Source organism: Ambystoma mexicanum, chromosome 4q (genome assembly GCF_040938575.1).
Source record: "Ambystoma mexicanum isolate Mex_15411 chromosome 4q, UKY_AmexF1_1, whole genome shotgun sequence".
Lineage (NCBI taxonomy): Eukaryota > Metazoa > Chordata > Amphibia > Caudata > Ambystomatidae > Ambystoma > Ambystoma mexicanum.
Window position 1 is genome coordinate 1,009,397,556 of NC_090928.1, and position 26,145 is coordinate 1,009,423,700.

A 26,145-nucleotide genomic window follows, 5' to 3' on the forward strand; every position below is an offset into this window, starting at 1 on the left:
TTAACATTGTTGAATGAGCATGTGTAATACTCAGTAATACCAAATACACTTAGAGCCATGTTATTATTTGAGCAGGAAATAGGGTACTTGCGTGCCATTCTGCGCGCAAATACCCATTCATCGATTCATGGAATCGAATGTCGAATGTGCGCCACTTTTCCTGGACTTGTGTGGAGTTCGTGCAGGCTTGGCACATCTCTATGAATCGCCGAGGTCCTTGGGCGAGACTACACATAGAGCATAGGCATGGCTTGCACAGAGGGCTGCTAAGGGGCGGAACACCAAAAATGGGGAAGAACTTGCTAAAAAATTGGCATTCAGAGGGACGGCCTGCAGGCAGTCCCTCGCACGCCTACAATTGCATGGCACAAGACATATGGGCCTCATTACACGTTGTGCGGTAAAAATATCCAATTACCAGCATGGTGCTCTTAACGTGTCCGCCCTCGCAAGAGGGCGCTAATAGCATACCATTACGAGTACGCGGACACAAGCATAGCACCATGCCGTTAATGACCCTACCGCCATGCCGCTAAAGACCCCAAAAAGTCACTTACCGCCCTCAACGAAAGTGCAGATAGCACCTCCGCCCTCACGCTGCATGCAAATAGCGACCGTTAAATTGCGAAACCGGATATAGCGTCATTGCACAGGAACGGGAAAGAGCACGGCGGCCATCTTTAAAAACACAATCCATTACCATCCTCTGGCCCCTGGACCTGTTTGGAGTAGGTTGCAGTTGCAAATCATCAGGGACACGCCCGACATGGCCAAGGCATTGAAAAAAAGCACCGACAGGCAGCGCAAAGAAAAATTTACATCAGAGGAGCTGATCATGCTGACCCAGACCCTGGCTGACAATGCCGCCGTTGTCTTTGCCAACGACATGCGGCGGGAAACACTTATAAAAAAAAAGGCCATCTGGGATGAAGTTGCAGTGAAAGTTAGTGCAGTGGGCACCACCACCCGCAATGTGCGTGAGTGCAGGAAAAGGTGGGACGACCTCAGACTGCGGGTGAGGAGCATCCTTGCCGAAAACCACAGAATAGCCACTGCAGGTGGATCCGGTTCACCCATCAAACGAAAGGAATGGGAGAAGACCTGTGTGAACCTAATCAGAGTGGAATGCATTGAGGGTGTCGGCACTATGGAGCATGGCGTGGCAACCACTTCAGATGGAGGTGAGTGTACACATGACAGGTTGCTATGTGAATGTACTGGTCCCCCCAAATGTGAGCCCAGAACCATCTCATGGATGGACAAACATCCACACATGCATCCAACCCTGCCTATGTTAGTGTCAGACCCAAACACACACACATGCACACATCACCAGAGACAAGTGCCAAACACAACCATGCATGGATGAGGCACTGAACTGACACATCACCTGCATCCCCAACAATGAAGTCCCAATGGCCACAACTGCATTATTGATGTATTCTGCATAAAGTAAATCGAAACGTAACCAATGCCATCCCCCTTCTTGTCCCTGACAGGCTCACATACAGATGGTGAGGATGCCGGAAATGCATCCCAGGCACCCCCTGCAAGTAAGAGACCAAGGGCACAGGACTCTGTGGACACCCCCACGACATCAAGGGGCAAGGGGGGAAGGTTCCACATGATGAGTGTCAAGCATCGTAGGAGTGCCACTGCCAGAAAAGAAGTAGCCACACCACTAACTATAGCCCCACCACCGGAGGTGAACCCACACCACCAATCCCAGCCACGGAGGGCCCACCATCAGCTGTGCCAAGCTCCGCAGGAGAGGCAGCAGCCACTGCCCCACTATCTGATGTTGAGGACACAACAGATGTCACAATGGAGATGCACACCCCAACCCCCCCTGAAACCCCAGAGCCATCACCACTCCAGACACCTGGTCTGATGCCACTAGCGAGTACAACATTCTAGGCTCAATGTCCCCCATGGTGGCTACACCTGCTGACATGGATGCATTTGAAGGCACAGCAGTCACTCCACCAGCACCCAGCACTGCCCTCGACCTGGCCACCATCAGCCAGTGTCAACAGGAACTAACTGTGCTGGTTGGCCAGCATGTGGAGGAGGCTGCCCATCTCAGGGAGGAGATTGTGGAGACGGCAAGGCACTCCAGGGAGAGGATGGAGGCCTGTACAGACAGGCTGTGTGAGGAGATAGGCAGACTCAGGGAGGACCTCACTCGAATAGCAGACACAATGGACCGCCACTTCACACCACCAGGACAGTCAGCCACGTCGCCATCCGCCGGTTCAACGCAGACAAGCCCCCTCCGCCGCTCCACACGCATCACCAGGCGCATGTCTAGCCAGCCTCCAAATGCTGGCGCAGACAATGGCCAATAGGGAGTTTATGGCGAAGCTTCTGCGTGCATGGCCCGACGCAAACATAGTGGCAGACACATGAGGAATGTTGTGGGGGGTGGGGGAAAGGATGTTATGGGTCTGTTGTGGGGGGTGGGTGGAAGGGTGTTATGGGTCTGTTGTGGGGGGTGGGTGGAAGGGTGTTATGGGTCTGTTGTGGGGGGTGGGTGGAAGGGTGGTGGGATGTTTGGGGACATGCACTTTTTCATCTTTCCGTTACTTAATACACTGGTGTCTGATCAAAACACAGGCTTGGACATCTTCATTGTGTTTGTGTACTTTATTGGCGACAGGGTTCATTGCGTGCTTCCAAACACACACCAGTGCATTCATACCCATATCCATGTGACAGTAAAAAACCACGTTACTCAGAATATTTGGTTGATCAGATGTCTCACAGCACTTCCCTCTTGACCATCCCCTCTTGCATGTCCTGCATCCCCTTCACCTCCGTCCTCATCACCATCATCATCCTCATCAGGTGCGTCCATTTCAATGTCAGGGGGAAGTGGCACATTCTGTCTGATACACATATTGTGCAGCATGGCACATGCCATGGTGATCTTGGCCACCTTCTCATGGCCGTACAGGAGAGCGCCACCGACCTGCTTATGCACCTAAACCGTGTCTTCAAAAGGCCAAATGTCTACTCTATCACGACACGGGTACGGGTATGTGCACGATTGTAGCCCTCTTTGTGCCTGTTCTGTGTGTTCCGTACAGGGGTAAGGAGCCACCTCTTCAGGGGATAGCCAGCATCACCTGTATGGGGGGACAAATGGGGACCTGTTACTGTTCAGCACAAGTGCGGCCAGTTCATTTCAGGCTTTTTTAATTTGCATTGTGATTGAAGTGCACAATTAACAGCATACATGCAGACTGTCTGTGTGACTGGAATGTGCAAAGGTAAGGGCGACCCTGCAAGTACACATGCCCCGTTAATGCTTACAACAGTAATGGACATGTCCTGACTGAAGCCGTGTGTTAGGGGTTCCTTGGTCCTAAGCAGATTTGGTATCACACTGCTGGTGTACTGCCATTCCAACATTGATGTTGCCATGCCGAGAGGCATCACTTGAGTTGTGCTATAAGTGCGTGGTGTAATGCTATGGCTAGGGGTGATCCCTTCGCATGCATTAAAGGCCACAATGCATTATTGCTGTTGTGCTGCGCTCATTTTGTAGGACTATGTTGGTGGCATGTATGAGATTTGTGTATTTTGAGGTGTGGAATGTTGTGAAATGTGGATGTGGATGGATGTTTGATTTTTCTAGACCTGGATTGTCATCTATGTTATGTAGCTCACACTTGCATGTCCATTCATCTGTAGTACGTTTTGGGCCTACCCAGAAGGATGTTGGCGTACATCTGTACGTGCATTTGTCCAACAGACAACAAGCTACCCCCAATCGGAGTATGTATCTCTCCCCCCCAATCACACTGCCATGTGCTTGCCCTGCTACTCACCAAGTAGTCACGAACGTTGTCCAGCTTGTCGCTCCATGTAGCGTGGGATAGTTGAGTTCCTCAGGACCATGGAATCATGGGTTGATCCCGGAAATCGGGCACAGCAATGAGTGATTATCTTGTTGGCGTCACATACCATTTGGACATTGATGGAGTGGAATTGCTTCCTGTTTCGGTACAATACTTCATTGTGATGTGGGACCACCAATTCCACATGGGTACAGTCGATTGCCCCGATGCAACTTGGGATGCCTGCCAGTGCATAGAAGCCAACTTTGCTGTTTGCAAGCTTCTGGGCAGTCCGTGGCATGAATATGTGTTCAGGTGCATGCTTCAGGAGGGCATTGAGTACCTGGGTCAGCATGCGCAAGAATACTGGTTGTGAGATGCCATGTATCTGCCCCACCGTATGCTGGTAAGTGCCTGTGGCCAGGAAGTGGAGCACAGTCACCACCTTGAGTAGAGGGGGGATGGCAGTTCGGATGTCTATGAGGCTCACAATGTCGTTGTGTATCATGTCTACAATGCTGGTTATGGTATCCTGGTCCAGACGGTACAGGGTGTGTATCTGCTCCGGGGTTAGGTTAAATGGATTGGCTCTGATCCTGGGGATTGGTGGGTGCCTCTGTGGTATGATTAGGTGCTGTGGTGGTGCTTGCTGTGCCTGTCTTGCCCTCCTCTTCTTCCTGCGTCTCTTCTGTGCTGCCTGCTGCTGCTGCTGTGCTGCGATCATGCCCTCCAGCCCATGTAATGCTGCTAGTATTGGAACCATCTTGGTGTGGGAAGGGGTGTGGTGTGCTCCTTTTGTGCTGCCTGAGTCTCCATTGCCGCCACCTGTGCTGATTGTGTCCACCTGTGGCAGGTGGGAACACTGCTCAGTTCTCTTAACGGGTGGTTCGCGATGGCGGTATTAGCGCCATGGCGGTAAGGGGTTTTGGGTGCTTTTCCATGCCGCTATTGGCACGTCCGCCTGGCTTGTGATGATGTGCTAATAGCGGCATGGCGTAAATTACGGACTCGAGGGTCGCGCGCCCGCGGACTGGCCACTATTAGTGGCACCGTACTTAGCGGTGCCTCAAATAGTGGTGAGCCACGTCATCATTTGGATGGGGATTTAACGTTAACGGTATTCCATTACCGGTAAGGTTAAGTCCCTACCGCCTACCGTGTAATGAGGCCCATATTCATGAATTCGATCGCGCAACCTCTCGGCCGCGAAATGGCCACGCAAGTCCTTCATACGATCCGCCACCCGAAGGCAAGCACAAGTAAACTTGCACATACTATTTACAGCACGGATGTGGAGTTGCATGTCAGATTTCGGGTTGCGCGTACTCAACCGGGGTTCCGATGTAATGCAGGTTAGTAGGGTGCAGGAACGGTTTATGGGGGGTTCGCACACAGATTTCCTGAATAATTACTGAGTTACAATTTTTCATATGCATGTTGTTGGGGTGCCCAATGCAGTTACGGGGGACGCCGCTCAGGATCTCTGAGATGCAGACCGGCTTGCGGGGTACCCCAAGCACTGTGTTGAGGGTGCATGTATTGGTGCCCGGGGGAGAGTGCAACAGTAGCTGTCCTGGCTGTTTCTGCTTTGCGTGTGGGTGTTTTGGGTGCGTTCCGGCTGCAACTTGCGATGACGGTTACTTTGAGCAATGAATTCCATGAATACATGGTGTGCGTATTTTTTATTCTGCGGCTCGCGCAGTGTCCTTTAGGCGTGCGACCCATGCAGGATTTTTGCACACATTTCCATGAATCGGCCCCTTAGTACTTCAATAAATGAAACTATATTCTGGTAATTACAAGCATGAGGAATCTGGCACGAAGTTCTATATAAAAATGTTATGCGGTTTAAGTTTTTTATTTTTACGCTAATACTTTGTAAGAACGGGTTAAGTACACAGAAACTAGGGAGGTCCATATCCCAAGGCCTCTTTGAAAATAGATGCATGTTCAAGTGGCACTCTTGCCCTGGATGATAATTAATTTCGAATTACTGTTAAATAATCCAGTTCTGCATGGGGAGTGTGCAGGGGACCACAACGCTACTGCACACAACTCGTTTATGCCACACTTATCCACAATAAGTCTTGGGGTCGGGCATAGAGACACTTTCAGTGCCTGGTCCATGAGTCGGGGGGAAGAAAATAGCTTTGGTGAGGGAATTTTTGCACAGTTTAAGGTGAAATGCTTTTCTTCTCCAACACAGGACAACCCACTGACTCATACTACTGACCGAAGTGGCAGTCCAAGTTACGCCATCGCTCCCTATTGCATGCGGGTATTTGGAACCAAGCATCACTACAAGTGAGATGTGATGTCACAGCTCACTTGTGATAAGACTATTGCTGCCAGGAAATAATGAGAATGTTACAATCTCAATGGTTTTATAATTTAATACATTTGTGACATGCTAGTGAGTTAAACTCATTTTAAGACTTCTCTGCATGTAGTGGGCTTGAGATTAATACAGGAAGGACTAAATTCACAGAGATGAGAAGAGCACACCTGATTTAAAAAAAATGCCTAATAGGTAATCAGCATGGTGAACAAGTGAACTATTACGACTACCTAAGTTTTAAATATGCGGCCAATATGTTCTGCAATCAGGTGCGGAGAACGACGGAGCTGAAGAACGGAGCCAGCTACAAGGTTGAGGGGTGGCTGAAGAGCCTAGCCCATCAGTAGGTACCAGCCTGGTTGAGCAGTGCCCAGCGAGTGCGGAGAAGAAAGAAGTTTGCAGCAGGTAGCAGCTAGCTTGGTGAGCCCAGAGAGTGCAGACCAGGGAGCACCCAGCAGAGCGCGACCCCACTGTAGAGGAGGAGTCGGCAGTGACAGGCACCCAGTAGCAGGCTGCAGATGTGGAGGGATGCCCGGTACCCCCTCCCACAGTGAGACAGTATAGGCAATAAAAGACGCTTGTGCTACAACAACCGTCTGCAGGACTTTACAAGAACTAACAAAAAAATACCACCACCTTGCAAGGCAATACGAAACATATAAGATTCCACAATACACATAACGAGGGACAACAGGGGACAGCTCAACAGGGTGCCATTAAGCAACGTAGTAAAGCTGCCAGTACAACAGAGCAAACAGCATCTCACCGGCAGGACTAGTGAAAGAGCACCTGGCAGTGCAGAGGCAGACACCACCATACCCCACAACGCCCTGGTAAATGAAAGGACAATGCAAGAGTAGACCACACCCACTGTCACCAGAAAGAGCGAGGAAGTGAGGGATAGACCACTAATAAGTGGATTTAAGGCCACTCTGCCTGCCACATTGCAAGACTGGGATACGGACAATGGTAAAAACCATGCGACCCTTGCCACTCGCCTGAAAAGCATGCAGCCCCCACACGGCCGTAGCATCCAACGCTCCGACCCACCCATAGAGCCAAGCCGGAAAAGGCTGTGCAAGCAAGACAGAAAATAATTATGTGGCCCCGCCCCACGAGCCACCCCACTGCCACAGCAACCCGCGCCAACGGCCATACATGGGGACACATGAACCCAGGCATCACGCCTCCCAAGTGGTCCAGGCCGCACCACTAACAGCCCGCGCTCTGGCCCATCAGCAAATCCAGTCTGAGCACACGGACTGGGAAAAGCTAACAAGTAGCAATCAACAAACTGCCAAACAGCCACACACACTGCACCACATTCGGGAAGATGCACAAATAAGGGATGCCCAACTCTCACAATAGCAGATGACGCTGCGCAGGCCACACTGCGCAAGCCCACAGAAAATTGCATTGGCGGCTACAAATAACTGCAGAGCGAGGACCCAACACCATAGACAGACCTGCAGGCAGGAGAGGAGGTGATGTGTTCACGGCCACTAGAAGGATAAAATACCTTCGTGGTGATCAGGGCGGCGTAGCTGCATGCTTCTCTCAGGTGCAGCTGTGGATCGAGTGATGAGGGACATGGCTCCAGCCCTCCCGATGTCATCGCTGCAGGGGAATGGAGTAAAGGCAGAGACAGGCTCCAGCCTTACTTGTTGGGCCTTGAGTGGGTGAGCCGGCTTTCACCTTCCGATCCTGCTGGCCAGTGGTTGTAGGACTGCAGGGCCAATCATCGCATGTGGCACTCGAAGATCATCTGTTAGGGCTTCCCTAGCAACCAATGAAATAATATAAGGCGGCAGCCATCTTAAGAGCGCTCACCATGCTTGTTTCGTTTCACGCTGAAGAAATGGAATTCTGCTGATGCTGCTTGAATAACACAGCGTTAGCATGTGGGGGCAGGCAGGAGAGGAGGTGAGGGGCTCACGGGCACTAGAAGGATAAAATACCTTTGTGGTGATTGGGGCGGTGTAGCTGCATGCTTCTCTCTGGTGCAGGTGTGGATCAGGTGATGAGGATCAGGGCTCCAGCCCTCCCGATGTCATCGCTGCAGGGGAATGGAGTAAAGGCAGAGACAGGCTCCAGCATTACGTGTTGGGCCTTGAGTGGGTGGGCCGGCTCTCGCCTTCCAGTCCTGGTGGCAAGTGGATGTAGTCCTGCAGGGCCAATCAGCACGTGTGGCGCTCGAAGATCAGCTGTTAGGGCTACCCTAGCAACCAATGAAACAATATAAGGCGGCCATTTTAAGAGCGCTCACCATGCTTGTTTCATTTCACGCTGAAGAAATTGAATTCTGCTGATGCTGCTTGCATATGACAGCTTTAGCATGGGGGGCAGGCAGGAGAGGAGGTGAGGTGCTCACGGGAACTAGAAGGATAAAATACCTTCGTGGTGATCGGGGTGGCGTAGCTGCATGCTTCTCTCAGGTGCAGCTGTGGATCGGGTGATGGGGGGCAGGGCTCCAGCCCTCCCGTTGTCATCGCTGTAGGGGTATCATATCATATCATATGCACATCTGGAACACACAGATGCTTCCATTGCTCATGTGTGTTATGCTATTAGCAAGTGTCACAATGGCCTTGTGGCACAACTAGTCTTGGTAACACTTACGCATTATTACACGTTTGGTGGTATTCTGGTGATTGGAATGCTTTTTTATTTGTTTTATTATTGTGATTTATTTCATTTCATATAATGTTTGTGCATTGCAATTATAGGTAAACTATACATTGGTCCACCAATGTTATACTAGAAAAATAAATTGATGTATGTACTTATCGCGTGGAAGTTAAGTAGTCATGCTACAACTAGACTGCAGTGAGAGCACTGTGTATATGCTTTTTTACGCAAATGTTGCAAATGGCCATGCATTATAACGCTAAGTATTAGACTCGGCAATAAACGCAGTCTCTAGTGCATGCAATACCTCCAGCGTTTAAGTAGTCGAGCATAAGGAAGGGCCTCTCCTGCACCGGTGCTTCAATCAGTTTGATTGCATTATTTGGGCCCCGCTGTTTGTACTGTTTTGTACACTGTGATTCATAAGGAAGGACCTCTCCTGCACAGGTGCTTCCATCAGTTTGATTGCATTATTTGGGCCCCGCTGTTTGTACTTCAGTAACACGTTTGGTGCTACTCTCCAGTAAGGGGCGAGCATGTCACTTGACGCATGCTACATGTACCTCAAACGCGGTGTGCTTTGGTACGATCCATAGTAGTTATGGATACAAACGTGAACGGTCCAGTTCCCTTCCAGACCTTTCTCTGACCACGAGAAAACACCTTCGCCAGTTCTCATTATTTTCAGAATGTAATGAACCATATATAGAAAATGAACCCTAATCTGCAAATGATTGAAGAAAACGCTGCTAGAATGGGCCTGTCACCCACGTGGATTGTATTAGTATGCAAATTCTGAATGTAATATATCCATAAAATATACAGTTTGCCCCCAGTTGTATTGTTCCTCATTTCTTATAATTGCAATGCCAATGAAACCACTGTAAAAAAAAAAAAATAACTGCAAATTCTCAAGGTGAGAAAATTGTATGCTGCAGAATACATTTGAACTGATTTCCTCAGTAATTAGCCCCAGACACAAACAAGAATAAAAAATGACTAAGATCATTATTCTTTTGACAGAATTGAGTGTTGACATTTTCAAGCTATTATTTCTACTGTGGGCCCTCCACAAAAGATTGAACAAAGATCATTCTGAATGTAATAGTAAAAATGTAAAGGGGGAGGTATACTAAATAAAAAATAAATCTAAGATTTATTGGTGGCTAATGTTTCATCTCTGATTGGCATATCGCGTTTTTAATTTTTTTTTTATTAAATACCAGAAAACAGAAAGCAAGCCAATAACATATGCTGAAATGCTCTGGAACAACCGTCCTGGTAACATCAACCTGCTCGTCAAATCCGGACCTGAAAGCAACAAGACAATAACACCCCTCACTGCCCCCCACACACTACATCTCAGCATCTTTCTTGTACAGTAGACCATTGCGCTTTAGTGAGTTTTTTGCCGTAATGGATCACCCACATCCTCACATTCATAAACAGAATCCACGATGGATGATGTTGACTCAATACTTCGTTTTCCATATTCGTGTCTGGAACAGGTAAGTCTGATAGTTAGAATAGTTTGGTTTCTATATATGGTAGTCATAAATCCAAAGTAGGTGAGATATGGAGATATATGCTTCAGAAATATAGTACAACATGCATATGTTTAATAATATTAATGTCAAATCCCATGTCCTCCCTTCACCTCAGAGGAATCTGTTTGCTGCGCTACAGAGCCAGTGAGCTCCTTCTTCAGCAACCGGGCATGGCCTTTCCATCATGGCTGCCGGGTCGCTTCAAATGTTGCTGCCTGGACCACAGAGGCTCGAAAACCACCTCCTTGCCTCTGGATTGGCTGGGCTACATCAACACTGGATGCCCATAGCGGGCAGGTGATGCCGGCCCCTCTCCCAAGGCCCTCTTTTCTGGGCAACTTGTTCATTTGTCCCACTGTCTCTGTTCCCCGCCACCTCAGAGGAGGCTGTTTGCTGCACTAAAGAGCCTGTGAGCTCGAGCTCCTTCTTCAGCAACTCGATGTGGCCTTTCCTTCATGGTCACCAGGTTGCCTCAGATGATGCTACTCGGACCACAGAGGCCCGAAGACCGCCTCCTTGCCTCTGGATTGGCTGGGCTACTTCAACAGTGGATGCCCATACCCAGCAGACAATGGCAGCCCCTCTCCCGAGGCCCTCTTTTATGGGATGCTTAGTCATTCTTTCCACTGTCTCTGTCCCCCTGCCACCTCAGAGGAGGCTGTTTGATGTACTACAGAGCCTGTGAGCTCCTCCTTCAGCAACCTTGTGTGGCCTTTCCATCATGGCCGCCGGGCTGCCTCAGATGAGGCTGCCCAGACAACGGAGGCCCGAAGACCGCCTCCTTGCCTCTGAATTGACTGGGCTACTTCAATACCGGATGCCCATAGCCGACAGGTGATGCCGGCTCCTCTACCTAAGGCCCTCACTAAGGCTCTTTGCCTGTCTGGTGCTGTGCCAGGGCATGCAGGACGCCTGGTGCCCCTTTTCAATTCTACCCTCAATGCTGCTACCGTGCATCCCATATATCTACTGGTTTCCACCTAAGTGCTACCCTGACCTGCCTACAAGCAGCACTTCCAAGGTAAAACGTGTTGAGAACCCCCTCCCTTACCAGCCTGATCCGCTTCACAATTGTGTGCCTGGCACCGATCGTTGCCTGATCTTTACTCAGACCCGCCTTCCAAGCCAACTGCACTACCACCTCTTGGATTCAGACCCCAATGGGAGATGGCTCGCCCACCATATAACCACTAGCACTTAAGCATGCCATAACCCGTCTAGCCTTCTTCCATGGTCTATTCCTCTCATGCTTACCTCTGGTGCCCTGCAGGAGTGCCTGGTCCGGACTGTACTGCAGTGTGGCCCCCGCACTGGTTCCCTTCGCCCGGTCATATATCCCAGCCACACCTTCCCCCACAGGCCGGAGGGAAGGAAAACCCCCATGAGACCGTGAGGTTGGGAGGGGCCTGGGTGTGTTCAGGACTTCTGGTAGTAATGTTCTGGGGGGACTGTCGGGTCCACCTAAGGGCAACACAGGGTAAATCTACTGTAGGATAACAACCAGGGTTCTCCACCTCCCTTCTATCCCCTAAAGGAATGAGGTTGGTTCGAGCGCATGTGCGCGTCTCACCTGTGATTCTCTAATGATGACTTCGGCTTCTGAGATGGTTGTTCCCCAGGTTATTCATCGAAGATTTGTGAGCAGGGAATGCCGAACAGGTAAGTGTCGCTGTGATCGCCATGGCGTGATGGGCATGGTGCCGAACAGGTAAGTCTCTTTGCCAATCACAGGGGGGCTGGCACTGAAGTGAGATGGTTCTCCTGAAGTGGGTCCGACTAACGATCTCATATTCTTCTCCTAAGCCAAGAACAGAGCACACAGCATCGAATCAGTGACGAAGTACCAAGATAGGAGGATTGAGCCTCAAAACACAGGTGAGTTCTCGAGTTCTCAGGAGGAGGTCTAAGGTGTGAGAGAAAGCAGAATGGATTCAGATGCTCAACCTGTTGGTTGCCTTCTTACAGGGCACTGGGTACAAGAAGCAGGGTTGGCCTCAGCGACGGAAGACAGGATCAGAGTCTGAACGGAGATGCAAGGAATAACCAGGGACCGCAGTGGAACTGTGGCAGACAGGATGTTAAAGGCCACGGAGCAGGATGGAAGACCAGGATACTGAAGATATGAAGGGTATCAACAGGATACTGAAAGATGCTACAGGCCAAGAAGCTCATTGTAGAAGATGCTGAACATAGGAGCGGTAAGCAGGTAAGCAGAACACTACTCTTGTAAGGAGCAGACAAAATGCTAAGCACAGGGTGCGGTGTGGGGTGCAGCCAGCTTTATAGCCCTGAGCCACACCCTCTCAGAGCTAGATGTGCAGGGGCATTGGCTTCTTGCATGTGCCAGGTAATTCACTGCATGTGCCGGGCTTGCACGTGCTTAATGTTTCTTGGCTCGTGCTGGGCGGTGCCCTCTCTGCAGTCAGCCCTTACTCACGGGTTGCAACAGGGTCATGCCCATCAACATGTTCATGCCAGCCACCCAGCCAGCATCCCTGTCCACTGCCTCCCTATTGTACTAGAGGGGGATCCCCCCTCCCTATTGACCTGCCAACACAGGCCCGCAACAGGATTGTGACAATGCCTTCTGCATCCTGTCTTATTAGCTTGGCAACATCCTACCCGCCAGCTCCCATCCCCCACCCCTGTTCAATTCCTGTCGCACATATGTTACTCTCACCTATCTGCACGTCTCTGTTTTGATGTGCCCCCCGCAATATGAGGTCAGGTTTTCCATATTGTGTGCCCTGGACAATTAATTTTGCTCTTTGCCTATTTGTAATCCATGTTTGATGTACCACCCCCGCAATATGAGGCAAGGCTTTCTAAATTGTGTACCCTGGACAATCAACCATGCTCTTTGCCTACTTGTAAATACATGTTTGATGTAGCCCCCCGTAACATGAGGCAAAGCTTTCCAAATTGTGTACCCAGGACTATCAATCTAGTTCCTTGCTCACTACCTGGTAGCCCGGTGCTGCCCCACATGCATAGTCTATGCTAAGTAACCTACCTGATTTGACCTTGCAGCCCGCGCTGCCCACATGCCTAGTCTATGCTATGTAACCTAATTGATTTGACCTTTCAGCCTGCACTGTCCATATGACTAGTCTATGCTGTGTAACCTATCAGATTTCACCTTGCAGCCTGCTCCACCCACGTGCCTGGTCTATGACATGTAACCCACTTGACCTGACATGGCATTTTTGCGTTGCTTTACCCTTCATTATATGTTACCTACGGATCTTAAGCACTATGCATATTCATATATAAGTGCGCTATATAAGTGTCAAAAAGAATAAATGAATCCACGATTCGATAAAGGTCTTCATTCCAGATTCTTCTCACTAATAAGCTATATTAGTACCCGGCAAGAGTCAAGCAGAATGCAACATGCATTCTGATTGGATCTTGCCGGGTCCTTACCCGGCCGAGAATCCTTTGATTCTTGGCCGGGATTCCAGCCGCCTTGTCCTCGGCAGGGAGGAGGCAGCCCCTTAGCCAATGAGGAGGCTCAAAGCAGGGCCATCCCTGCTCCAAGCCACCCCACGGCTGAGAGACTGCCTTCGCCCCCCGCCGGGGAATCAGGTAAGCTTTTTTTTTCTTTTCTTTTCTTTTCTTTCCGTTCCTTCCCTCCTCCCTGCCCTCCCCACCCTACTTACCTTCTTGCTCCTGCGTCGATGGCAGCCTCCAGCAGTGTGGAGACTTGGAGCGGGGCCATCCCCGCTCCGCGCCATCGTCCCCTGCCGGGGAGGCAGGTACGTTTTTTTTTCTTTCATTTTTTCCCTTCCCCTCTCTTCCGCCCTCCCCTCTCTTCTGCCCTTCCGCTGGAAACTTCTGTTTCCAGCGCGTCCACTCCCGAGGGCCGCCATGGAAAGGGAAAACGGACTCCGTTTGATGACTTTGTCATCTTTTTTTTTTTTCCGCTGCAGGCCGGGGTACTAATAGCTATATGCCCCTCGCGGCGGGGGCATTACTGACTCTGGTAATGCCCGGGGCCTTCGTTAAGGCCCTTGTAAAGGACCGGGTCATTTCCTGAGTCGGTAATGCCCCCGCCGCTCGGGGCATATTGCTTTATTAATAAACAGGTGGTATTATTACCGACCTCACTCAACTGATTGACGACAATTCAAAGAAAGGTTTAATCAGCCTTGACATGATATTTACTTGTGAAGTGCAGGCTTCTCTCTTGTCACAGGAAAACCTGTATCCCATGAGCTATTCGCACAGTAATCAAAATGTTGTTTGTGTATAATCACAATGAAATACTGGCATTTAAATAACTTATTGGAAAAAAACATCCATTTTTATGAGTGGAGTGCACATCACTGGGTTACAGAGACAGCCGTTTCAGGGTCAGACAAAACAATACAGACATGGGTCAAAGAAAGAGGGATTAAGGTCCTCCCAATATTGAGTGTGGCCTTTCTGCATGGCCCTTACCATGCTACCACTGAAATGTGCCCCCTGCATTGTAATCGATGGATGATAGTTTAGTGAAAACTACATTTTTGTTGAAGTTGGAAATCCTTCTGCGAGATTAAATCACATATCCTGGTGGTTCAAAAGTTTGAAAGTCTGAAGGACCAACCCTGCTTCTATGGTTAGTACATTTATGTGGATTTCAATACAAACTAGAGCACTAATCGGTAATGTAGTTTGCAATGTACACTATTACATGATAATTTCTATTTTTAACGGGACTATTTGCTGATGTTCATGACAGCTCTCATTTGCGTTTCCCAGGGAATGTAAGATATGCAGTTTCTGTTTGATATGACTAAGTGAACTACTTTTGTTTTTAAATGTCACTCGCATGTTTATTGTTTCATCATGTCCTCAGTGCTATGAATTACCACCAGTAACATCACACCTGCTTTGTGACCTAAGGCCCTTATCCACAGTGCGTTTTGTGAATTAGGCCCTTGGAGTGAATTTACCTCACATCAGTTAAGCTCATTCTTGTAAGAAGAGGGAATTAAATAGATGCACAATGAAGACATATTTTTGAAAGAATTGCAACTCTAATTCCTGATGTACACATGTTAAATACATTGAACTATGATCAATAAAATAGTGCAGTTTGCTTACTAAAAGGAAACATCAGGGCCTGCGACCCTCGGCAATTGAGCTACTGTCCATACTGTGTCAAAACGCCGTTTGGTAGTGACTGATAAAAAACAGAGCTAGATATAGTGTAGGCTGACCCTTGAAATACACAACATGATCATTTTATATTCCCATTAAACTGGTTGGTTTTGGCACACATTGGGGGTCATTACGACTTTGGAGGGAGCCATGGTGCTGGTGGCCTCCAAAATCGTGTCCGGGCCGGGTAGTCGGAATGGGGACTTACCGGGCCATTGCAACCTTGGAGGACCTGGTAAGTCCCCATTCTGAAAACCATTCCCCATTCCCATTCAAGCCCCCTTAATATTAGCTCCTTGGTCCCTTAGTGGCTCCCGCTAAGGGCGGCTGGTAAAACCAGCCGGCCTTAGCGGGACCTGCTAAGGAACCTCAGAATGCGGTGGTAGGGGGATAACAGCACCGGCATCCTTACTGGTGCCGTTAACCCCTTGCCACTGCACTCGTAATGAGGCCCATTGTTGCACTTCAGCACCACCTTGAAGCAAATACAAGGCTACACAACAGAGAGAGGATGGAAAAGGTCTGAGAGCAGAATATTTGGTTGGCCTATCTGGCGGCATCACATGGTGCATGAATCTGCGCCTTGCTACTCATCGTGCTTTCTTCTGCCTGTTTGTCTCACCTTAGACAGATGCACATAACCCTTATGCTAAATGAGTTAATGCAACTGCACTTGATATCATACTATTTATCCTGAATGATTGACCCAATATAACACTGTAACATGTATTTTATTATTTTAATGTTTTGTAGTTCTAGAACATTTTAAATAATCTGTTTAAAAAAAAGAGCCCGGTTGATTATGGAGTCTGAGTCGCAGCCTCTCATCCAATTCTTAGTCCCGCCTCTTAGTGCTAATCTCTCATCCTAGTCATCAGCTGCATCACAGATTATTTTCTGTGTTCTGCTGCTCCCCAGGCTATCTTCAGCTAGCATGTCTCAGCAGAGACACGACTAAACCAAAGAAAACTGTAGAGCCTTGTAATTTATCGAATCCGAGACATGGATGCAGTCACACATCCTGGCCCTAGTCCCTAATCCTGTTCCAATTTCCTTCTCCTGGCCATAGTCCCTCTTCCTCTGCTCCCATCCGAGTCTCTCACCCAAGTCACGATTCGTATTCCCTCATTTTAGTCAATAATCGTAGTCATTGATACTTAGCCTAGTCATTGTCGCTCACTCTATTCCAGGTAACTCTCCCCCAGTCAGACTTTTCCCAGTCCTAGTCCCTCATCTGAGCCCTCACTCTAACTGTCATCCTATTCACTTTCCTAGTGGCTTGTCCTCCTCCTATTGCTAGTCCCAAAATCTGTTACTAGTCCATAATCGTTAGCCTAGTCCCTCATCCTCCTCCAATTCTCTTCCTTCTCTCGCCCTTTCCTATGCCAAATCCTTCCTAGTCCCTCATCCTAGTCCCTCCTACATCACCATAGTCTAAAGTACATAGTCGCATCCCATTCCTCATTATCATGCTAGACTCACATTCTAGTTCCAAATTCTCACGCCTGGACCTCATCCATAGACACTCTTCCTAGTCACTAGTGCATCCCAACCTCTAACCGTCTAGGCTTTTGTCCCTAGTCACGCATGCCTCGCTCTAGTCAGTCTCTCAGTCAAAGACTCTCTCTCGCATCCCTATAACTCTTCAATCAACTTTATAAAATCTATTTTCCACCTCCATATATCTTTTTTATTCTCTCTTGGCCTATGTTTATTTTCTCTCGTGCTTTCTTCCTCTTCCCTCCCTATCACTGAAAGTGTAGTGACAGTTGGGTTGAAAATAGTGCAAGAAAAGTTGAAGAAAAAATTAGAGGCTGCTTGGAGAGTTTGAAAAGGAGCAGGGCACTGAACGCATACAATTGTGTTCTATGAGAATTTCACTCTGTTATGCTGAAACAAAACACCCCTGCATTTCAATCTGTGTGCACTATTTCTACATTTCACATGTGGAGGCTTTGTTTGGTTGGGGAGTTCTAGGGATGAATGGAACTAAAGCTCTGTTATGATTAAGAGTGAGACTTGCAGGCATGCACTAAATAGAGAAGCTGCTTCAGTTGTCATTGGAGTACACTGTAAAGCATGAATGGTGCTTAGTTGTTTCTCATACAGAAATTGGCATGTCGACTTCACACTATTGGGACTTCCTTACATTAGTTATAATAATCATCTTTGCATGAATGCTGATGCTCTCTTTGTGTGGGCAGTGCTGGAAATGAGTGCTGGGTCAAAACACAATTCCCTCATTCCTCAAAATTATATGTATCCAGCATTACATTACATTATTTTCCTGGACGAGATCCTCACTGAACTTTGAAATGCATCTATATGGCCCCCATTGAATGGTTTTGCAAAGTTTTGTGTGGTTTCATCCAGGGGAGGCATAGTTATAGGCGGGGTCCTAAAATGTATGGGAATCCTCTTCAACGCAATGGAAAAAATGTTTTGCTTGCGCCTACAACCCAAACCGCCCAATGGATTTTCACCAAATGTGTGCCAGCAGTGGCACCTTGGTCCCACAAGCGTGCTTTTCGCAAATTTGGTGTAAATCTGTCTAGTAATTTTTTGAAAATGGGCAAAAAGTAGGTCTGAAAATATGTGCGATATCTGGATCCGGTCCCCAGACTAATTTCCCGAATCAGAGTCCACAGATACATCTGGGAAAATTAGAGAGCGACGTGACATCTGCACACATCATACGCCCCCATTGAATGGATAGTGAAAAACGTTATCTGCATCAGATATTTTGAAACGGTCGGCATGTTGGACCCGCTGACAGCCGCTGCCGACTGCAGACAGCACAGTGAGCAAAAAGTCTGAAAAACACATTTGGGATTATTTGGTGGCTGCAAGAGGGCCTGGAAAGGGTGGGGGGGGGGTGGAATTAAAGTTAAACCTCCCTACTTACTTTATTTTACCAGTGGCGGGTACTACCGCTGCATTCGCTCCTTCTCTTTGCCTCCCGCAGGCTGCCATGGAAAGGGAAGAGGCCCTCCGTATGGAGCTCTGCCTTCCCTTTCCATGGTGGTCATTTTCCTTCCTACAGAGGTATACTGTGCGCGTCTCGCTGTAGGAAGGAAAATCCTTTTTTTTAGCACTCTGGGTTACTGCTTTAGCAACCCGGGGTGCAAATGGCATTCATCCCCCACTTTGCATGGGCTGATAATATGGGGTGCTTGGCTGTTATCCCCCGTTCCAGCCAATGGAATGAGGGATAATATTATTCCCATTAGCATAACAAAAAATGCTAATGGAAATTTTGGAAAATCTTATTGAGTCAATTTACTTTACTGAGAAATGTAAAGTAGATGGAGTCTATACGATTGTTTTTTGTAGTTCTATTTTTTAACTGTGAAAGTTGGTTCCTAAAGGAAGCTTTTTTTTTTTTTTTGCAGGAGAGTTGAGAAAGTAAGATGGGGAGGGAAATGAGGGAAGAGGCACCAAGTAGTAATACGGAGGGGCTGGTGGACAGAGGAAGATGTTGCGGGTGTGTTACATCTAAGATATGGAGCAGTGTTTCTCATGCTCCTTGATTACAGTTTCAAAAGCACTTTGAAATGTCTCCCCCTGCAGAGTGGTATGTGGCAGTACATACACAGTACTGTTGTCTTCAAAAGATATGGATCCACATACTCTTTTATCTCTTGCAAGGTAGCTGGTGAGATTTTGTGTCCCACAGAAGTAGGCTGTGTGGTTACAGTATTGGTTGAGCAAGATGAGGTGGAGGAAGACACACTAGTACTTGCTGAGAAAGAAACAAACTTTCTGAAAGCATTGTGGTTGTTGGGTTTGGTGTGGCTCGCATGGAGGTTGTACCATAGGAGTTCTGTCCAGGTAGTCTGTGACTGAGTACAACGTTGCACTCAGTGCATTTCACTTTCGTAGCTTAAGCCTTTGGTACATTCCCAACAGTGGTAAAGAACTGCCACACCCATGATTCTCACTGGGTGCTAGAGGTAGGCATTTCCTCTAACTCATCTTCTTTGCCCTCTTCATCATCTTTTGAAGTACTGCAGTTGTTTTGTTGTGCTGGTCCTCCAGTTGGTGGAGGTGGCTCTTGGGGAGGAGAGATGGCAATAGCTAACACCATTTTTAAGATAAATAGCAGTTTTGCTAATATTCTTCCAAGTTTGCTCTGTGCTAGATTGTTAATGGATAATGAGTAAGAATAGGTGTAGGAGATGTTGAAGGGTACATTTTGAGCTTCAAACTTCCTAGATCAGCTGACAATTCAGTTCAGAACTGTCCATGAAACACGGACCCATTCACAAAGTGCGGACACGTTAGCGAACACGTCATTACGCCATGCATGCGGGTGTTCACCTGACACTGTCCGGAAAGTTTGCGATGGCATCAGACGTTTAAGAACCTCGATGGATGCTGAAACAGTGGAAAAAGTTGTAAAAAGTGTACACAGATGTGTTACAAATTATGCTAGAAGGTGATAAATGGTTGTTTTAAGGTGGCACTTTGTCAATTGGACATACATTTTCCTATACTGGGGAAATATTATATTAGTAAGTTGTAGGAAATTAGCATGCACTGGTAAAATCCCATGAAATTCAGTGAAAAAACTCTGTTAAAGGGACATTATGGTTATACAAGTAAAACCAAAAAACCTCAGATATTTGCCAGTTATTGTAAGCTAAGCAACCATAACTCGTGCCACGACCGTGCACTACTAAGACTAACACCCACGACATCAAAAATTACATCGAAAATGTCATTGATAACATCACAGATGACATCAAATAACTGGGCCACTTCTTTTTTTTTTAACATACCTATGTCAGGCGGTTTTGATCACTGAAAGTCAGAATTTAAACATTGAAAATGTGTTATATATCTAGCATTAACCATCTTGTATGTTCTTGCAGTACTTTCATTAGGGTTTGGTCTCAGCTCATGGTGCACATATATGGAGAGATAAGCAGGCCTCAAACACACAATTAATTTGTATACTTCATTGATGAACTTAATGTTATTGACATTTTCTGGTGATGTAGTTTCGTTCTTCCTTACTTTAGTTTCCCTATAGGTGTCTCATATGCATTGTTGGTCTGCATATGTATTGTTTGTACTAACACAAGTATGTAGTACGTCTTGAATTATTAGCTATTAATTCCATGTTTAACATTATTCACAACTCTGATAAGGTTCATTATTTAATATTCATTATTTTAATATCCAAAATTATCAGATTGATTAGAAATGTTGTACTTCTATGGTTCATGCTGCAGCCATTGTCTATGTGTGTGTATGATTAGGTTACTCTGTTAACAACAACACTCCAATATACTGTTTTGTTTACATGAGTACATTCTTTAATACATTAAGTAGTTCAGAATAGGTCTCCTAATCACTCCTGACATCTTGTTAGCAAAATTATAAACACAACCCCTTGTAGAGACGTTTCATCAATATCAATTGCACATGTGATAACATCAGTGATGTCATCAATGCCATTAGTGATGTCATCTTTGATGTCCTGGGTGCTAGTCTTAGAAGTGCATGGTAGTAGTTTGAGTTATGATTGCTTAGCTCACCATAACTGGTGAATTTCTGGGGTTTTTCGGTTTTACTTTTGCCTTTGGGGCTGAAATCAAGGAGCATGAGAAACACTGCCCCTTACCTTAGATTTAAGGCACACCCAACATCTTCCCCTGTCCACCTGCCCCTCCATATATGGCATTGGTTCCCCATCCCTCATTTTCCTTACCCACTTTACTTCCTGGCCTCTCCTGCAAGAAAAATCAAAAAACAAAATACAAAATCAAAAAACACCCCAAAAAAGGTTTCTTTTGGAGCCACCTCTCAGTTAAAAAATAGAACAAAAAATCTTACAGATACCATCTACTTTACATTTTTGAATACAGTAGTTAGACTCAATAATTTTCTCCAACATTTCCATTACCATTTTGTACTATGCTAATGAAAATAATGGACATGTGTAGAGAAAAAGGAGAAAAAAAACGCAACAATTTTCTGTCACACATACTTTTCTGTAGCATACAATAAGGATGATAATCTATGCACCTTCATAACTATCTGTGATCTCTGCTGTCCTATTTCCAGTTCATGCATAATTAAAGATCCAAATGGCACATGCACAACATCAAAGAGCACAGCCCCTTCTACCCTTTTTACATTTATGTTTGTAACTCTTCCTCATTGCCTGCTTTTAAACACTCACACATCCATCCAGCAAACACTTCCCAAAAATCTACATGTAACCCTGTTAACATATTAAACTACCACACACCAACTGCCACTTAACAATGTTTGAGAAATATTTTCCATCTACATGTCCCTTATTTATACAAAATAATTGTACACAGTGCTGCTGTAAATGCACATATGCATTGTGCATTGAGAGAAGTGCATGAATAGAAGGGGGAGTACGGATGAGTAACTGCTAAATGGAGCCCTGGAAGGAAGTGCCAAGGAGTACCAAAGTCAGAGATCACTGCCTAAGTCCTGGGGCAGAGCAGTCCCAGGAGTGGGGTGCACAGCTGCCAAGAGGTAGGTCCACAAGCACAATACTGAAAAAAATGTTGTGGTTTCTGATTTCAACTATCTATAGGCCCTGCAACATGGAAATGTTCATATCTGGCAACATTTTTGCTAAAGAGAACTAACTCAAAACGTTAGTCTGTAGATCTCAACTCAACTATGCTAACATTTTAAAAAGCATTAGAACTGGTCTACTTGCTAAAGATACAAAATCCATCTTAAAAACTAGACTTATCCATGAGCTATATGGGCAAAACAAATCTGCCTCTGATGTCATGGAACCATTAACTCAACAAAATATAAAATGCATATCCTTAATCCCAGCCCTTGCAAGCTGTGGTCAATACAACAATACAATGTTGAAAAACAAAATCCAACCCATAGAGCATATCTGTCATGAGCACTACTCCCGAGGAGCCAGGACTGGCCCATCGCCCCCGGAAGCAGACCCTTCTTCAACATCTCCGGACCCAGCAGACCCCTACAGGGGCCCTTTGGACCATGTCCTGGCGTCTTTGGCGCCAGGCTCATAAAGGACTTCAGTCCCGGCGCCGTAGGCGCCGGGCTCATATTGATAAACTGTGTAATAATGCTTGGGTGGACTTACCTGAGGCAGACCATGCTGCATACTTACCCAGAACAATCCAGTCTGGCTGAAGTCCCCAGCCATCAGGGCTGGGAGGAACTATTTCCTCTATTCAGGAACTCTTTTCTTACCTGGGTGGGGCCGGTGGAAGAACACACACCTGAAGCACTTCTGTGCTATTTAAACCACGCCCGATGGAATACACGTGCTTTGCATTATTCTGCATCAGCAGCAGGACGCTCACTGAGTTGGCTCCTGCATCCTGGCTCCTGACACGCCCGCCAGCACCCGGAACACCTGCAAACAGACAAGAAAAGAGAAGGCGAGCATTAGAAATTACTTACCGGAATCCGGCCTCAGCAATCCTACCTCCGACGATCCTGCAAAGGAAAGGTACAAGATTAGCAGCGCTCTCAAACGCTCGCAGTAGCGCCGCCTTGCCTTACCCATCCGTGGCCTCACCGAACTCCACCGCGGCCACGACACCGGCAGCATCTCGGCACCTGAAAAACAGAAAAAGACAGTCATTAGAGGTGCCCGCTCTAAAGCGGCCACATTTCTTCCACTTACTTACGTGCCTCATCACGCGCGACAGCGGCTGTGTCGCCGGCAGCATCTCGGCACCTGTAAGCAGAAAAAGACAATCATTAGAAGTAAGCAGTCGCTTTTCTTTCACTTACCTTCCTCCACCGCCGCTACGATGCCAGCTACATCCCAGCACCTGCATAAGAGGAATACATGGTGAGCACTAACTAAGCACGGAGAACAAATACTCACCAAGAGACTTACCAGCTTTAGGTTTCTGGGCCCCGGCTCCTGTGGAGAAAAGACACTCATACTTACGGCTACCGTAGGAGAGACGAAGGACACAGTGTCCGCAACTATTTCCCATCCAGTGACGTAACTGGATTCTACGCACCCCTGCACCTGAAGCAGGATGGAGAGCTCATCTTTACAATACCTAAGGTGAGAGCTCGCAGAAACCAAGTTGGGGGTCAAGAAGAGTGAGAAACGGGAGATTGGTGGGAATACATATCCACCCCAGCTGGTAATCAATCCCTTTTCTTCCACCTGCAGAAAACTTACTCTACAAGCCAGGCAATCCAAATTCGGAGGCCCCGTCCAGAGCATCTTCCGGGCCCTGCGCCTCATGATAGAAGAAACGGTAGCAGTCCAGGTCAGCGTCTCTGTGGGAATCAGGTGAGCGTTACAGAACGCGAAGCCTACCAATAATCTCCTACCCAGGCGCTATGGAAACTTCTGATATAGATCAACTGGCCCAGCTACTGGGGGAATTAAGGGCTGAAGTTCATGCTGCTCGCCAGGAGACGAACGCCCTCAGGAGAGAGTTAATAGTGTCAAAGGAACGAACTGACGACCTTGCCAGACAGTTATTACAGGGCCAAGCGGGGCAAACCCCTCTGCCCAATCCAGGGGGGAATTTTACCCCAGTTACTTCAACCAATCCCGTTCAAATCAACCTACCTGGAAATGTGCCACTGGCACCACCTGAACGTTTTGCTGGAGACCCTAAAAGATTTGCAGTGTTCATAAATCAATGCCGATTGCACTTTCTCTGCAGGCCTGCTGCCTTCCCGAATGACCAGACCAAGGTAGCATTTGTACTTTCGTATCTTAGCGGCAGTGCCGCCGATTGGTCACTTCCACTGGTTACACAAGATGATCCAATCCTTCGGAATTTCCAAGCCTTCCAGACGAGTATGGAAAGACTTTTTGCAAGGCATTCCCAGGGGCAGGCCCTGGACAATGAACTCCTTTCCCTACGACAGGGCAACCAGGATCTCTTAGCCTACATTGCATCCTTCAATAGGTTAGTTGTGGAAACTGGATTGCCCAAGGAGAAAAAAATCACGCTATTTCACCGAGGTCTACGCGGCGAAGTCAAAGACGTCCTGGCCCAGGTCGTAAATCCACCTCAGGACTGTTCGGATTATATTGATTTGGTGGTCCAATTAGATCACAGGCTTCAAAACAGGAAGGCGGATCGATCCAGGTTTGAAACCCGAATCTTCACTAAGACTCAGAGCAACTCCAAAAGTGTCGATGGCACTGAACCTATGCAGATTGGGGTTGTAAAGGGCCCCTTAACCCAGAAAGAGCGTGACAGAAGACGGCAAATGCAACTGTGTCTTTATTGTGGGAACTCGGGACATTTCCTTCGAGACTGCCCTGTAAAACCACCTAAGAAGACCGTAGGAGCTTCCGACAAGAATTCCGAAAAGTCTGAGCCAGGAAACGAACTTGCCGACAAGCGTAGAGGTCCGCTTGCCGAGCTTAAAAACCAGTTCTTTGACCTTGCACTTCATTATGCCAATGGTCCTCGTAAATCCAAAGCAGCCAGAAAGATTGCATGCAATTAAGGCATACGTGGACAGTGGAGCTATAGGAAATTACGTGGACCGCGAGTTGGCTTCCAGGATGAACCTACCTCTTTGCCCAAAAGCTGTTAAAGATGTCATCACCACTGCGGATGAGACTGAGATCGCCTCCGGGCCGGTAACCCATACCACTACTGAAGTGACATTACTAGGCCAAGACGGGCATCGGGAGGTAATAGTGTTCGACATGATCAAGGCTCCGCAATTTCAAATAATTCTGGGAATCCCTTGGTTGGAAAAACACAATCCTCAGATTGATTGGCGAGCAATGACGATAACGTTCCCAGAGTGTGCACAAACCTGCTATCTACGATCAGTCATTGGCCTAGCGTCAGTAACGGCCGACAGTTTGCAATTACCGCTAGAGTATAGAGAGTTTCAAGATTTTTTCCAAAAGGAACAGGCTAACATCTTACCGCCCCACAGGTCATACGATTGACAGATAGATCTATTACCCGGTGCAACTCCTCCTTGCAGCAGGATCTACGCCCTTACCGAGCCCGAGAACCTTCACCTGTGACAGTACCTGGACCAGTACTTGGCCAATGGTTTTATTCGTCCATCGAAGTCCCCTGCATCCTCGGCTCTGTTCTTCGTGCCAAAAAAATAAGGTGACCTGAGAACCTGTATAGAGTACCGCGCTATGAATCAGATAACGGTAAAAAACAGATACCCTTTACCTCTGATCCCGGAACTCCTTGACCAGGTGAAGGATGCTTGCATATATACAAAACTAGACCTACGGGGGGCTTATCACTTGGTACGGATCAAGGAAGGCGATGAATGGAAGACGGCGTTTCGCACTAAATATGGGTTATTTGAATACCAAGTGATGCCTTTCGGACTATGTAATGCACCGGCCGCCTTCCAATATTTTATGAATGATGTCCTCAGGGAGCTCATTGACGTCTGTGTTGTCGTCTACATAGATGACATTCTTGTTTACTCCTCTTCGGAAGCAGATCACCGAAATCATGTTAGAACAGTACTTGAAAAACTTCGCCAACACAAGCTATTTGCCAAACTTGAAAAATGTGTTTTCCATGCCACTGAAGTCGAATTTCTGGGTTTTATCCTGACACCCAAAGGCGTCCACATGGACTCGCGAAAGGTGGACGCTATTCTCAAATGGCCATCACCTACTTCT

At 47.4% G+C, this 26,145-nt stretch overlaps 1 protein-coding gene across 1 annotated transcript in view; it reads right to left on the reverse strand.

Moving 5' to 3' along the window:
* USH2A (usherin) overlaps positions 1–26,145 on the reverse strand; it is a 4,817,015-nt gene that overhangs the window by 3,846,203 nt on the left and 944,667 nt on the right. The window lies entirely within an intron of this gene.